This window comes from Nematolebias whitei, chromosome 7 (genome assembly GCF_014905685.2).
Source record: "Nematolebias whitei isolate Nwh7 chromosome 7, NemWhi1, whole genome shotgun sequence".
NCBI lineage: Eukaryota > Metazoa > Chordata > Actinopteri > Cyprinodontiformes > Rivulidae > Nematolebias > Nematolebias whitei.
The window spans coordinates 1,646,099-1,662,288 of record NC_056504.1 but is presented as its reverse complement, the minus strand read 5'-3'; the positions used below and the strand labels follow the sequence as shown (position 1 = coordinate 1,662,288).

Below are 16,190 nucleotides of genomic sequence, written 5' to 3'. Positions count from 1 at the left end.
ACTGAGGAAGTCCTCAGGATGAGAGACGAAACGTTTCTACATTTTTTTGTTGTTTTGCTTTGTTTTGTTTTTTTGAATGTCCAGAGGACCAGATTTAACTTTTTTAGATTTTTCTACCTGGATTATTGAGCATGCATCAGGACACATAAATCACTTATATTAAAAGTAAACTAATGAAAATTGCTGCTGTAACTTGATTCTTGTAATAAGCCATGTAACTTGCTATGATCCCAGGTTTTGAACAGGTGTGATACTGGTGTGTGACCACAAATTGCACCTCTGATGTTGCTCACAGTGGTCCTCAGTGTGCTCAGGGAGCTTGTGTGTTTGCCCAGACACATGAAAATTTAGAGGGAACATTGGAGCAGAGTGTTTTTGTGATGCTCACCCTTTTTCAGCATGTAGAAGCAAAACTAATAAAATCCAGGATGCAAAGAGATGTTAGTATCAATCAATCGATCAATCAACTTTATTTATATAGCACATTTTAAAAACCACAAGTGTAGCCAAAGTGCTGCACAATAAAACAATAAAAACAAACAAAACAATAAAAACATACAAAGCACACACAAAGAAACATAAAAACCATTCACATACCAGTTTCACAGCAGGTGTATTAAAAAGCCATAAAAGATAAGATCATGTGTTAAAAGCCAAAGAATAAAAGTGTGTCTTTAAAAGAGATTTAAAAACAGGAAGAGAGGAGGCCTGTCTGACACTCAAGGGTAAAGTGTTCCACAACCTGGGAGCAACAACAGCAAACGCTCTGTCACCTCTGAGCTTCAGCCTAGTGTTAGGGACTGTCAGCAGCAGCTGATCAGCTGATCGTAGGGATCGGGGTGGACAGTAAGGCTGAAGCAGCTCAGACAGATATGGTGGGGCAAGGTTGTTCAGACATTTAAAAACAAACAGCAAAAGCTTAAAATTAATTCTGTAGTGCACAGGGAGCCAATGAAGGGACGCCAGGATGGGAGTAATATGCTCGCGCCTACGAGCCTGAGTTAACAGGTGAGCAGCAGAGTTCTGCACAAGCTGCAGACGAGCAAGAGACGTCTGGCTAATGCCTGCATACAGCGCATTACAGTAGTCAAGACGAGCTGTGATAAAAGCATGGATTAATTTCTCCAAGTCAGGTCTTGCTAGGATTGGTTTCACTTTTGCTATTTGGCGGAGCTGATAAAAACTTTTCTGAACAACACTGCTGATCTGTTTTTCAAATTTAAAATCAGACTCAAACTTCACCCCCAGATTGGTGACACAGTCCTTGAGATAAAATGACAGTGAGCCAAGATCTATGCTGGGAGAGGAACGGCAACTTGGTCCAAACATCATAACTTCAGTCTTGTTCTCATTTAGACTAAGGAAGTTAAGAGAGAACCATGTCTTAACATCATTAAGGCAGTGTGTAAGTTGTTGAACTGTGTTGTTTTGTGCCATGGGAAAATAGATCTGGCAATCATCAGCATAAAAGTGAAATAAAATGCCATGCTTCCTAAAAATCGAGCCAAGGGGGAGTAAGTAAAGGGCAAATAAAAGAAGGCCAAGGATTGAGCCCTGGGGGACACCATGTGGAAGAGGAGCAGTGGAAGACATAAAATTGTCGATTTTTACGCAGAAACTCCTATTGGTTAAATATGACCGAAACCAATTGAGGGCGACACCCCTGATGCCCACACAGTGCTCAAGATGAGAGATTAAAACGCTGTGATCAACAGTGTCAAATGCAGCAGACAAATCTAAGAGCACTAAAACAACAGACTTTCCGGAGTCTGTGGACAAGAATAAATCATTTGAAACCCTCAAAAGTGCACTCTCTGTACTGTGGCGGGCTTTAAACCCAGACTGAAACGGCTCAGTGATACCATGGTCCTCTAAAAATGGTAACAACTGGTTGTAAACAACCTTCTCTAATAGTTTTGAAATAAGTGGGAGATTAGAGATAGGCCTGAAATTGGAGCAGAGAGAGGGGTCAAGACCTGTTTTTTTGAGTAGAGGGCGTACAAATGCATGTTTAAAAGCCTCAGGTACTATACCAGAGGAAAGACTGCTATTGATAATCTGAAGTACTCTTGGTTCAATAGTGGAAAATACCTCCTTAAACAAACGAGGTGGGATGGAATCTGCAGGAGAACCAGAGGGCCTCATATGATCAACTGTGTCCTGTAGAAAAGAGAAGGACACCGGCTCAAACTGATCCAAAACAGATGAGTGGTGTAGAGGAACAGAAGGATCATAGGAAGGCTGAGAAATACAAGCTCTGGTTGACACAATTTTATCGGAGAAGAAGTGGAGGAAACTTTCACAGATTTCAGTGGAGACATCAAAACCACCAGACTTGGGAGCATGGAGAACAATATCTATGGTTTTGAACAAAACTCTGTGGTTGTTACAGTTAGAAGAAATTATGCCTGAGAGATATTTGTTCTTTTCGGCTTTTACAGTTTTCTGATAATGTAACAGATTCTCTTTGAGAATATTAAAAGAAACATGTAGTCTGTCCTTTTTCCACCTGCGCTCCGCTTTTCTGCACTCGCGCCCGGCAGCGCGCGTGACGTCACCCAGCCAGGGTCCGGGGGTAGTTTTGGTGCGCCGGTTCTTCAAAGGAGCGATCGTGTCCAGTGGTTGTAAACAGACAGAGTGGAAGCTGGAAACCAGTTCATCAATATTTAAACTAAGAGAGTCTTTAGAGTTATCCTCGCAGAGACCAAGAAAAGTGGAGGAGAACAAGGTTGGAGAGGAGGAGTTAAACATGCGACAGCGCTGAGGAGGAGCACGCACTTTAACTGGACAGTGAGTGGGAATGTCAAATAGGATGGGCATATGATCTGAAAAAACAGCATCACATATGTCCAAGTTGGAAACATCCAGACCATGAGACAGGACCAAGTCAAGTGTGTGCCCGAGTTCATGAGTAGGACCAGACACAGACTGTACAAAGTTAAAAGAGTCAAGAACATTTAAAAAGCTCCTGGAGATCAGCTCTTCTGGGCAGCAGACGCGAATATTAAAATCTCCAAGAATGAGAAGGTAATCATATTTGGGCAGGATGTCAGCCAGAAATTCTGAAAAGTCATTTATAAAATCCTTATTGTGCTTGGGTGACCGATAGATGACGACACACAAGACAACACGAGCGCGGCCGATTTCAAATGAGCAGTGTTCAAAACTTGTAAAAGAAGACTGCAGGCTGATCTGCCGGCATTTAATATCATTTTTAAAAACAACTGCTATTCCTCCTCCTTTCTGACCCGACAGGCGCGGGGAATTAAAATAGCAGCAATCAGGTGGTGACAGTTCAATAAGAGCGGTGGGCTCGCCGGTTCTCAGCCATGTCTCCGTTACGCAAAGAAAATCCAGATCACGGGACATGAAGAAATCCCTCAAGATGAAAGTTTTATTTGACAGTGATCTTGCATTAACAAGGCCAAACCTGGCAGGGGCCGGTGCATCCGAAGCTGCAGCTGTCTGTGGAGCCCGACGCAGGGCTCGTAGATGGCGGAGATTTACACCATGCCGGCGAGGACGAGGAGAGCAGGGGCCGCGGGGGCGGACCACGTCATCCGAACTGACAGCACACACCAGCCAGCTGTCAGCAGGGTCCAGCGACCGCAGGCTCAGAAAGAGACCAGGTACCAGTCCATTTCTCCTCCGGGAGACCACAGGAAATTGTGCCAAGAAAGCTTTAATCTTTAACAGTCGTCCGCTGTGTTTGCCCCGGCGGCGCCGGCGTTTACGCCGAGGGAGAGGAGCGTGGGTGTGGCAGAGGTGAGCAGGTGTCCGACTGGTGAAAGAAAACTGCTGAAACGTCGTGTGAACACCACAATCAGTGTCGAATTTCACTAAATCCTTGGCAGAGAGACGAAGATCCAACAATGTTTGGCGATCATACACAAGCAGAGAACTGGCACTGATGATAAAAAACAAAAACAGCACGAACACAAACAGCGAGAGACGGCAAGCCACACACACTAGCGCCATCTCTAGTCAACGAATGAATGACATCCATCCAGCCATCCATCCATCCATCATAGTATATTCATCAGTTTGGATGTAACTGATCATGCAGATGCTGCATGCACAATGAATGCATCTGAGCCTGGGAAATAATCAGGCTTGCCAGATAAATGTAAAATGTCTTATTTACCCCCTCCTTTTCTGTACACATGTTCAACAAACACAGCACACACCGCAGCTTAGAATATCTTTACTCAGCACATATGAAAGTGCAGCTACAGCGTGCGCTCTCAGGACATCATTACCTGCAGTGTTCCCTCAGTGAGGACTGAACTAGACAAAAGGACCTTCTCCTTCTCCGCTCCTGTTTCCTGGAATATCTTGTAAAAAGACCTGAAGCTCTCGACCTTTGACCTCTCTAAGTGGCTTTAAGAATCTGTTGGACTCCTGGCAGGGAGTATACAGTATATATATATATATATATATATATATATATGTATATATATATATATATATCTGTATGTCTTTTTATTAATGTCTATTGTTGTCGCTGTTGTCATCTTTCTTTGTTGAAATCAGGTCTCTCTTGTAAATGAGTCCTTGAGGCTCAATGGGATTTACCTGTCCAAATAACGGTTGAATAAATGACAGTTTAGGTCAAAATACAGTCATTTAAAGCTACAGTACTATAATTCATCATTTATTATCTGACAGCCCGAGTGACATGGAAACTACAGCGTTTTTTATGTAAACCCGCTCATTTTTGTTTATTACCCCAATAAACATTGAAAAATCACGGTCGTTTCCAGAGGTTGTTCTCGTGCAAACGGGGGGCAGATCACTTTGACTTGGTCATTTTAAAAGTAGCTGCATGCTGAAAAAGTCTGGGCACCCCAGGTTTAGACAGTAGGGTAGTGGCATCTCTACAGCTTAATGGTTTAAAACACTATATCTACATTATTTTAAAAAATGTATTTATAAACTATTCTGTATGTTGATGTATTATTACATGTCTCTCTGACTTTTACAAACAAACAATGTGAAATATAAGAACTGTATGATTACCAAACAGAGCAATATTGTCCAGGATATTTAAGCTTACTGCATCTCTTTCTGAACATTTCTCAGTTTTCACTCAGTCAGAATGTTAACAGAGAAAACAGCAGAAAGTCCAACTGTAACTATTGTAAATCTTTTAGCCCAGCTTGGTAACAGTTCTCTAAACGTGTTGATTATGCTGCTCATATAAGAGGCAAACTGTGCTCACAACTGACCACCGCCTGAGCCCAGCTGGGGCAATAACACAACGGACTCAATGGGCATTGCATCTGTGCTGCCAGCTAAAGGAGCATGGAGGAATGAGCGTTGCAGGCAACCTGAGGCGTAGCATCACAGAAGAAAGGTAAATGTTTATCTCAGGTCCAACTTTCATTTCAGGACTGCAGTCTGGGTCTCTTTCAAAACTCCCATCTCCTTCTAGCCACAAGTGTCAGCTCAACAGACAAGAAAGACTAAACAGGGAGCAACTTTATAAAAACACTGTGCCCTGGAGAATGAATGGCTGTGTCTTTGGGGCAATGGGTGGAGGGGTTGAGGGGCCATGTTGTGAGGAACTAAACAGTTGGAATTACGGTCAGCAACCAGTCATTGAGTAAACATACAATGAGCTAGAGAAAAGCTCTGTGGTAGACAATAAAACAAGAAAAAAAGCTGCCGGCTCCAGACCCTGAGAAAAGTGAGCCATTCTACTCACAAAGAGCCGCTTAGGGTGGATTGAGGAAAGAAAAAGAGGGCTAAAACACTTGTGGGCTCAGGGAACTCTATAGGGGGAGTAAAAATGGAATAAGCCAGCAAGCACTTGAGGGCCCCGCCGAGCACCTGAATGGGATACAGGGGTGTAGCAGCAGAGGGGGGCCTGGGGAAGGTGAATGGCCTTCTTTTTGGCTCCAATTTGTCTCTTTTCACCCTGCTCGCCCTGCTCCGGCTCTGACAGATGTACAAAGAGGGAGCGGCGCTGGGCCACTCATCCACATACGCCCATGAGCAGCTGTCACTTTTGTCAGACAAGTTAATCAAACAAATGCCACCATACCTCCTTTTAACAAGGCAGGGAGAAGAGGGAACGAGGGAATGGAAGGAGGCAGTGAAAGGGTGGTAGAGACCCAAGAGATGACATGTGTGTCCTCGGTCAATTCACCCTGCCAGCCCACATCAATGAACCAGTGGGACTTGACAAAGGAGAAGTCGCCATTAAACTTGTATTTCCCTCCTCTCTGAATGATTGAGGTTTTAGTGGCCTGAGCTACTTCCTCTCAATAACACATATCTGGGAATGCTAAAAGAGGATTTAGAGCCAAAAGAAATGAAGAAGGGAAACAAAATGTGCTCTCTTAGTAATTACAAAGGACACTAAGCTGCTTACAGACTTCATTAAATGCAAATTAAATCTTTTCAGAACATGTTTTGAACAGTCACATACAGCCCAACGTATCCTAGTTGGCTGGACCTGCTTTTATTATTCATGTAACCTACGACCATAACTGTTGTTTGTCTCCCTCCCTGGTTCTGTAATCTTTTTACTTCAACTGAAAAGAGCACACATGTAAAACAGAAAAAACATACACAAAGATATGACTGTGGCAAACTGTTGTAGACCGTTACAATTTCCAATATAGTTGTTTCTCAAAATATTCTTATTCTCAAAAATTGTTTAAATAAATCTTTAATTTAAAGACCCACAAAGTCCATGCTCAATAATCCAGGTATAAAATCCAACATTTTTCATTCAGGTCATCTGGACAGTTTCTTTTTTTTTTTTTTGTGCTGAAACGTTTCACCTTCCATCCAGAAGGCTTCATCAGTCAAGGAAACACACAACACAAAACTGATTCTTCCCACTTTTAATTTAAAGAATTTTTTAAACTTTGAATGTGATTGATGTGGTTGTCTCCGTGTGCTTAAAAAACAAAATGGCATCATAATTGTATCTTCTGTTAATTGACAATGTGGAAAATACCTGGAGATCTGTAGCCATGTCAAAGGAAATCTGTCTTTTTGTAGTTTAAAATTATTTTTCTGAAGGTAATCTAAGCTGACAAAATGCCTGCATTTACAGGTATATGTATGAACTAAAGAGCATTAAAGAAGTCTAAGGAAGAGTTAAAGTTGTGCCTCTTTAGGGTCATCACAGTTACATCTGTCTGTCACTCCCTGACAGCATTCCTAATAAGACAGGCAGAATGAGGTAAGCGTCCGTGAAAACTTTATGTTGACATGAAATAACATCTTTCTTCAGTGCTTGATGTGGGAGCCATGTTTAAAAGACACATTACCTTCAGTTTGGAAGAAAAACATTCTGAGCTTGATGGAAGTCAATAAAGTTTGCTTGTTTGAAGTTGGGGGAGAAAATCACAAGTCCAACAATACTGAGAAACACCTGGGAAGATGACAAAAGTTCTGAAGTTTTCATGTACAAACCATGTAGGAAGTGTAAAAACTGTGAGAATGAAAAAAAAAATGGGGAAAAAAGTGAATTTTTAGACAGCTCAGAAGTTCAGGTGTGTCATTTTTTTTGTTTAAAAAAGGTAAACGTGAATATGTATGTTTGTGTATGTATGTATACATATCTATATATCTATATATCTACAGACCCTTTCCAAAAAAATAGAATATTTTGAATTCCATTCAAAAAAGTTAATATTTAATAGATTATAGATTCAGAGTCCACAATTTAAACAATTTCAATTATTTATTAGTTTATTTTTACATAATTTGGGCTTCCAGCTCATGGAACCCACAAAAACAGGATTTCAAATAGAATACCGTGAAGACATCAGCCCACACTACTTCTCAGTTTTTGCAGAAAAAAATTAATAAATTAGGATGACAACAAATCAATCAAAATATGGTACTTTCAAAATGATATGTCCATACTTGGTTGTGAATCCCTTTGCCTTAATCTCTGCCTCGATGTGATATGACATTGAGACAATCAGCCTGGGAGTTATGGAAGCCCACATTTCCTTGAAGCTTGCTGTCAGCTCTTCTTTGTTGTTGGGTCTGGTGCCCCTCATGTTCCTCTTGAGAAGACCCCATAGATTCTCAAAGGGGTTTAGGTCTGGCGAGTTGGCTGGCCCATTAAGCACTGTGGCATGGACATCAAACAAAGTTTTGGTGCTTCTGGCAGCATGGGCAGGGGCCAGGTCCTGCTGGAAGATGAACTCTGCATCTCCATACAGATCCTCAGAAGAAGGAATCATGAAGTCCTCTAAAACATTCTGGTAGACTGTTGCTGTGACCTTGGATTTAAGAAAGCAGAGTTTACCAACACCTGCACCAGACATTGCACCCCAAATCATGATTGACTGTGGCTATTTCACTCTGGATCTCAAGCAGTATGGGTTCTGTTCAAATTAAAAAATTCAAATTCAAAAATACTTTATTAATCCCAAAGGGAAATTATTTGTTGTTGTAACTCGTTATCCTCATTTCATTAAGAGATGTTATAGATGCTGATGCTGTAGACAGGAAGGATCTCTTGTAAAGGTCCATCCCACAGTGGATCCTAAGGTCGTTTTCATACCAGATAGTCCGGTAGACTCGGTTCGGTTCGGGACCAATATTCATGACCTTTTGTTTAAATTTGAGCTGGTGCGTTTGCATTCACACTGCACTGTGCAGTCGAGTCAACCTGTTGAACCAACCTATTCCCCCACTTGCCTGTGGGGGCGCTGCACCAAGAAATACTGAAAGAAACAACACAAAAACCTCTGAAGACACGTCTTTTTCTTCTGTAAATAAAAACAAAAACAAAGTGGCATCAAGTTTTAGCAGTTTTAGGAGTTATATTTTGTCAATTTTCAAAAATGGACTTAGCATGAGCAGAAGATGAGACAGAAGACCATGGAGAATAATGTTTTTCCACACAAGTCAGCTGGCGGCTCCATATAAGGTCAGAGAAATGTGTGTTTGTTTGTCCTGTGGAGCGAGGCTCGGTCTGTTTGCATTCACACTGTACTCGAACCGCGCTGGAGTTTTCTTCTACCGGACCGAGACCTAGGTTTTAGCCCGGGCCAGAGTTCGCCTTTTTGTTCCGTGACAGAGTTCGATGGCACGTTCACACCTCCCTCAACGAACCGGACTTTCTAGGAAAACAAGCTAGAGTTCGATTAAAGCGGACTAAACAGGGCTGGTGTGAATGCACCCTAAGAAACTGGCTGCAGATGCCGTCTGATCCGTCCACCCAGACTCAGCTGGCCTCTCGGTTCCCCCGGGGCTGTAGGACCTCCCGAATGCTGGGCAGAACTCCTCCCACAGCGATGGCCACTCCTCCCAGCAGTCTGCTGAGCTCCTCATCACTGCGAACAGCCAACTGTAGGTGCTGAGGGACGATCCCGTCCTTCCTCTGTTGTGAGCCGTGTTTCCTGCTAGTTCCAGGATCTCAGTGGTCAGGCACTCGAGCACAGCTGGCAGGTAGATGAGAATGCGTCCACAGTATGTCCTTTTCAACCCATCTGAGATTTGGGGCTGTAGTTGAGATATCACTTGAGCTTTTGAGATGTTAATCAGCTGCTGTTTGTTGTAGAAAACTGACTTGTTGCCATGGTTACGCATCACAACAAATGTCCAAAACTAAAAAAGTTTAAGTAAAAATCTTCCAGCTGCACAGCATCTGATACCAGAGGAAAAAATCATCCAAAACATGTGATTTACATCCAGAAAAAGAGGAATTAAAGTTTCCAAAAGCAAAATCTCAGAAAGAAAGTAACAGAGCTGCTCCAACATGCAGCCACCTGGAGCGGCGCAATTCCTCACCCTTCTTCCTCCAAACCCTTGGACCTTGATTTCTGAATGAAAGTCACACTTTACTTTCATTGGAAAAAAGGACAGAGGAACCCGACAGTTGTAGTCCATCTCCCAGATGTGTCGGAGTGTGGTGGTTTTTTAAGCTGTGACTCCCGCCTCATTCCACTCTTTCTGGATCTCTGACAGATTCTGGATCTTCTCTGTTTGATAATTCGCTGAAGCCCACGGTCATCTCTTTTGCTGGTGCATCTTCTCCTGACACATTTTGCCCTTCCACTAGACTTTCCATTGAGATGCTTGGACACAGCGCTCTGAACAGCCAGCCTCCTTAGCTATGAACTTTTGTGGCATACCCATCCTATGGAGGGTTCAATGATGGTCTTCTGGCCACTTGTTATGTCTCCAGTCTTCACCATATTGAACCGAACTGAGACAATTGAACCAAACTGAAGCAATTTAATGAAACCTGGGGAAACCTGTGCAGGTACTTTGAGTTTAGTAGATGATTAGTGTCACACTCAGTTTAAAACATTCATGACCCGCAACATTTGGGCTGATTTATTCACAGTATTCTAATTTTTTTGAAATCCTGTTTTCGTGTGTTTCATGAGCTGGAATCCCAAATTATGTAAAAATAAACAAATAAATACTTGAAATCCTTTAAATTGTGGGCCCTGAATCTATCATCTATTAAATATTAACTTTTTGAATGTAATGATGGAAGTTAAACAACTTTTACATGATATTCAAATTTTTTGGAAAGGGTCTGTCTGTCCGTGCGTCCGTCCGTCCATCCATCCAGACAGACAGACAGACAGACAGACAGACAGACAGACAGACAGACAGACAGACAGACAGATATTAGTGATGTTCACGTTAATTTGTTATTATCGCATTAACGCAGCAAATGGTCAACACAGATAATTTTTTTAACGAGCGTTAATACTGTTAGGTTTTATTTTCCTCTTTAATTTCTCTCCTCAGCGTCTATGAACACACACACAGCATTCCGGCTTGGGGGCCGACTTTCAAGCTTGAGAGCGAGACAGGGTCCGCCTCAACAGGGATTACATCCAATCACATTGAAGCTCGTGTTGTCTTGACCATTTACTAACAGGAAGGCGGGTCGTAGAAAAGCAAGCTGGTGGAGAGCCAATTGTCCGTTTCTGTAGGAGCAGCAGAGTTCGGTTCACAAATTCACCGTGGAGTTTGATCTTCACATCGGGACAAAAAACAGTTTTACTGGAGAGCACAATTAAAAAGAAGTGGCACTCTGCCTTCCCCATGACTGGAGGACATTTCTCCTCCTACTCTGTCTGACTTTTACCCCCTTTGGAGCGAATCGACCTCCCCTCCTCCACATGCGCGCACATGATAGACACAATTAACCAATTTCAGTCGCTCTATCAGGAATGACACAGTATTTCAGCAATTCCATTTTAATTGGTGTCAAAAGTACAAGCTTTAAGCTACACACCAGATTTTTTAAAATCATGTTGATTGGCCAAGCCAAACTAGATTTATGATATATAATCCATGCCACATTTTATTTCCTGAAAATCAGATCTGAAGTGGCTTTGAGCAGAGACTGGAGCTCTGACAGACAAAATGGGCTCATTACCCTTTGCATTCTTCTCTCACCCCCCGCCGAAATGGTAAACAACCTCCCCTCTCCTTTCTGACGGAGGGTCGTACCACAAAATCTACACAAAGAATAAAAAAAAAAAAAATGCAGAAGTTGCTGGTGAAGATTCTCATTTTTTGAAATGCAGAAGTTGCACCAAGCCCCACTGGGAGGTCTGACTGCGCAGAGGAGGGGCTCCAGAACCCCTCTGACTGGGCCAACATAACCAAGTATCAGATCTCTGATGCTTGGTTCTTTTGGCATCCGGATGGATGGATAAAAATAATTAGGCCCGAACAGCGAAGCGCTGCGAAGGCCTATTGTAATCGCTCAGTTCGTTAGGCCCGAGCCTAATGAACATGCAACATCAGCCACCTTGAGCGGCGCAATTCTAGAACAATGGTCCTTCTTGACCATGTGAGCAGCTGGTTTTGGTTGTCAGCAGCAAACTGGTTGATCAACTCTAAGAAGGTGCTATATATAAGACTGAACTGAATACAGCACCTCAGACTGAGGAAGTCTTTCGGATGAAAGAAGAAACGTTTCTACATTTTTGTTGTTGTTATGCTTTGTTTTATGAATATCCAGAGGACCAGATTTAACTTTTTTAGATTTTTCTATCTGGATTATTGAACATGCATCAGGACAGTCCAGAATCTTACATTTTGTGCTTTGCTTTAATTGATGATTTGCAGGGGATAATTTGCATTATAGCAGAAATCCATAGTGATTATTTGGTTACATAGCAAAGTCAGTAGTCAAAAGTCCACTTGTTACTTGAAAGGTGTTACTGTTGATTGTTGGTTGATTTCCAAGGGGCGAAACAGTCCAATCGTGTTGTAGTTCCTTTGCTCCAATGAGCTGAACCAAAGAATTATAAATCTGTAAAGCTCCGATGAGTAAAAACAGAAAATTTTAAATCCATAAGCTCCGTTGAGGAAAAATAGAAATATATTAATCCTCACTCTGTTGAGCCAAAGTAAGGTAAGGTAATTAGGTTCAGCGGAAGACTTTTGCTACTCCGAGACCCCAGAGAACGCTCAGAAACCCAAGATTGTTACTGGACTCGATGAGCCGTCAGCCGGCATCTCGAGTTTACCTTGTGTTCCCAGAATACTCCAGAGTGAAATATCAAAACTTAAGTTTAGTTGGAAAAATAAAAAAGGCAAAACTTAAGTTTAGTTGGAAAAATAAAAAAGGCAAAACATTAAGTTTAGTTGGAAAAATAAAAAGGCAAAATCTAAAGTGTGTTCAAAACCTCTATCAAACAAAAAGTAGAAAATTAAAAAAATACAAAGGCATCTTCAGAATCCCATAATGCAGCAAAAATGGGGAAACGCTCCTAAAATGTATTAATTAAGACTTTAAAAATACCAAATTTAATATAACATGTAAATCCCCTTAACTCAAAATGTTGTCAAGAATCCTAATATTTTACTGGTGTATATAACCATAAGCGATTTTGATTATTTAATTTTATTTTAGGACAGCTATTAGTATGTGTCATACTATCTCTTCTCAAAGACCCCTTATGAAGCTGGTGACAATCATCCCTCAGTTGCTTTTGAAGAATATTTCATACTACATTCAATAAAATCCAATCTTGGAAACTTGAGTTGGCTTTGAGGTCCGGGCTGAGCTGAGAAAAATTCTTCTTCTCTTCGGATCTTCAAGTTCCATTTAGTTACTGAATGCGTCAGTGGACTGTCCTTTAAAACTCTCCAAGTGCTTCAGCCCCAATCGTTAATGCTGAGCCTTTTTATACATTTGTCTGTTCATTGTGTAATTTCTGCATAGATACAGTCCAGGATACAGACTATTCTACCACGTCAGATCACATGTTCAACATCACTGTCATTGCTAAAATTATCTTTGACTGCCACTAGGTTTGTTTTCCTGTTTTTCTGTAGAGAGCTTCCTCTTTTTCTGAGAGAGCCTCTTCACTTAAGGTATCTTGTTCCTTTTTTCTGCAGATTACTTCTTTTTCCTCCTACTGGCCTGGCCATCTGTTCAGACTTCCACTTCCTGTGGTGACTTGAGACACGAACATTAAGCTGTGAACTTGACCTTTTGACCATCAATTCTCTTCATTTTTAGTCAGTAACTAATTCATTTATTCTTAATCATTTAAAGTTAATTCACTTTCAGTATAAGATTTCCCAATAATCTCTTAATTTAAGCTCTATAATGTCTTCAACATTAATTGATTAAGTCTTATTTCATAGGATTTCACACTCTTAACACATAGTATATTAGAAAGACTTCACACACTGTTACATACTATTATTTAGATTTGTTTCAGTAAATAAACCTTTTTTGCTTTTTCAGAAGTTTTAGTAAATAAACCATTCTTGCTTTTCTAGAACACGTACTCAGGGATCTGTGATTTGTACTGCTCTTAACCTTATTTTAGGTCATGAAAATTGACTTCATACCTCACCTGAAATGCATATCACTCGACACAGGACAGACTTGGATTAAAGGAGGGTGGTATATCTGTTTGGCTGTGGGCAAGAGAGGAGGATGCTGAGCTTGTTCCTGAACTGAGCCTATTGAAGAATGTGTTCAGTTCATTGACCTGTCCAGGCTTCCATCCTTCTGATCCTCCTTCTGCTTGAAGCCTGTGATCTTTTTCATCCCTGACCACACCTCTCTGATATTGTTCTGTTGGAGCTTGCTCTCCAGCTTCTTCTTGTACACCTCCTTGCTGTCTCTTATCTTGATCTTGTTGCTTCTGTGTGCCCCTCAATAATTCCCTGTCTCCCTCCCTGAAGGACCTTTTTTTCTGGTATAGCAGTTCCTTCAGGTCAGTGGTGATCCAGGGTTTCTTATTGGGTAAGCATCTCACTGTTCTGGTGGGGATGGTGTTGTTTGCACAGAAGTTTATATAGTCTGTCACACACACACACACACACACACACACACACACACACACACACACACACACACACACACACACACACACATATATATACAGGTCCTTCTAAAAAAATTAGCATATTGTGATAAAGGTCATTATTTTCCATAATGTAATGATAAAAATGAAACTTTCATATATTTCAGATTCATTGCACACCAACTGAAATATTTCAGGTCTTTAATTGTTTTAATACTGATGATTATGGCATACAGCTCATGAAAACCCAAAATGCCTGTCCCAAAAAAATTAACATATTTCATCCCACCAATGAAAGACAAGTGCTTTTAATACAAAAACACCAACCTTCAAATAATCATGTTCAGTTATGCACTCAATACTTGGTCAGGAATCCTTTTGCATGAATGACTGCTTCAATGCGGCGTGGCATGGAGTCAATCAGCCTGTGGCACTGCTGAGGTGTTATGGAGGCCCAGGATGCTTCGATAGCGGCCTTAAGCTCATCCAGAGTGTTGGGTCTTGCGTCTCTCAACTTTCTCTTCACAATATCCCACAGGTTCTCTATGGGGTTCAGGTCAGGAGAGTTGGCAGGCCAATTGAGCACAGTAATACCATGGTCAGTAAACCATTTACCAGTAGTTTTGGCACTGTGAGCAGGTGCCAGGTCGTGCTGAAAAATGAAATTTTCATCTCCATAAAGCTTTTTGGCAGATGGAAGCATGAAGTGCTCCAAAATCTCCTGATAGCTAGCTGCATTGACCCTGCGCTTGATAAAACACAGTGGACCAACACCAGCAGCTGACATGGCACCCCAGACCATCACTGACTGTGGGTGCTTCACACTGGACTTCTGGCATTTTGGCATTTCCTTCTCCCCAGTCTTCCTCCAGACTCTGACACCTTGATTTCCGAATGACATGCAAAATTTGCTTTCATCCGAAAAAAGTACTTTGGACCACTGAGCAACAGTCCAGTGCTGCTTCTCTGTAGCCCAGGTCAGGCGCTTCTGCCACTGTTTCTGATTCAAAAGTGGCTTGACCTGGGGAATGCGGCACCTGTAGCCCATTTCCTACACACGCCTGTGCACGGTGGCTCTGGATGTTTCTACTCCAGACTCAGTCCACTGCTTCCACAGGTCCCCCAAGGTCTGGAATCGGCCCTTCTCCACAATCCTCCTCAGGGTCCGGTCACCTCTTCTCGTTGTGCAGCGTTTTCTGCCACACTTTTCCCTTCCCACAGACTTCCCACTGAGGTGCCTTCATACAGCACTCTGGGAACAGCCTATTCATTCAGCAATTTCTTTCTGTGTCTTACCCTCTTGCTTGAGGGTGTCAATGATGGCTTTCTGGACAGCAGTCAGGTCGGCAGTCTTACCCATGATTGCGGTTTTGAGTAATGAACAAGGCTGGGAGTTTTTAAAAGCCTCAGGAATCTTTTGCAGGTGTTTAGAGTTACGTCGTTGATTCAGATGGTTAGGTTAATAGCTTGTTTAGAGAACCTTTTCATGATATGCTCATTTTTTGGGACAGGCATTTTGGGTTTTCATGAGCTGTATGCCATAATCATCAGTATTAAAACAATTAAAGACCTGAAATATTTCAGTTGGTGTGCAATGAATCTGAAATATATGAAAGTTTCATTTTTATCATTACATTATGGAAAATAATGACCTTTATCACAATATGCTAATTTTTTGAGAAGGACCTGTATACGTGATATTTTTTGTTACTTTTGGGTGTAACTGGGACCTTGAGTACACAATTTTGTTTCACCTCAATAAAGTCATTCACATCACATGTGAATGACAATAAAGAATCTTGAACTTTGAACATTTGTTAAAAAAAAAGTGAGTTTAGTTTCAAATGGTTATTTTATTTCCACTATTTAAAGTCTGACAAATGACATGGAACAAATTACTTTAAATTCATA

The 16,190-nt window shown here is 41.6% G+C and overlaps 1 protein-coding gene across 1 annotated transcript in view; it reads right to left on the bottom strand.

The window, feature by feature from the left end:
• The window catches only part of LOC119412087 (calcium-dependent secretion activator 1-like), a 780,001-nt gene that overhangs the window by 70,842 nt on the left and 692,969 nt on the right, over nt 1-16,190 (bottom strand). The window lies entirely within an intron of this gene.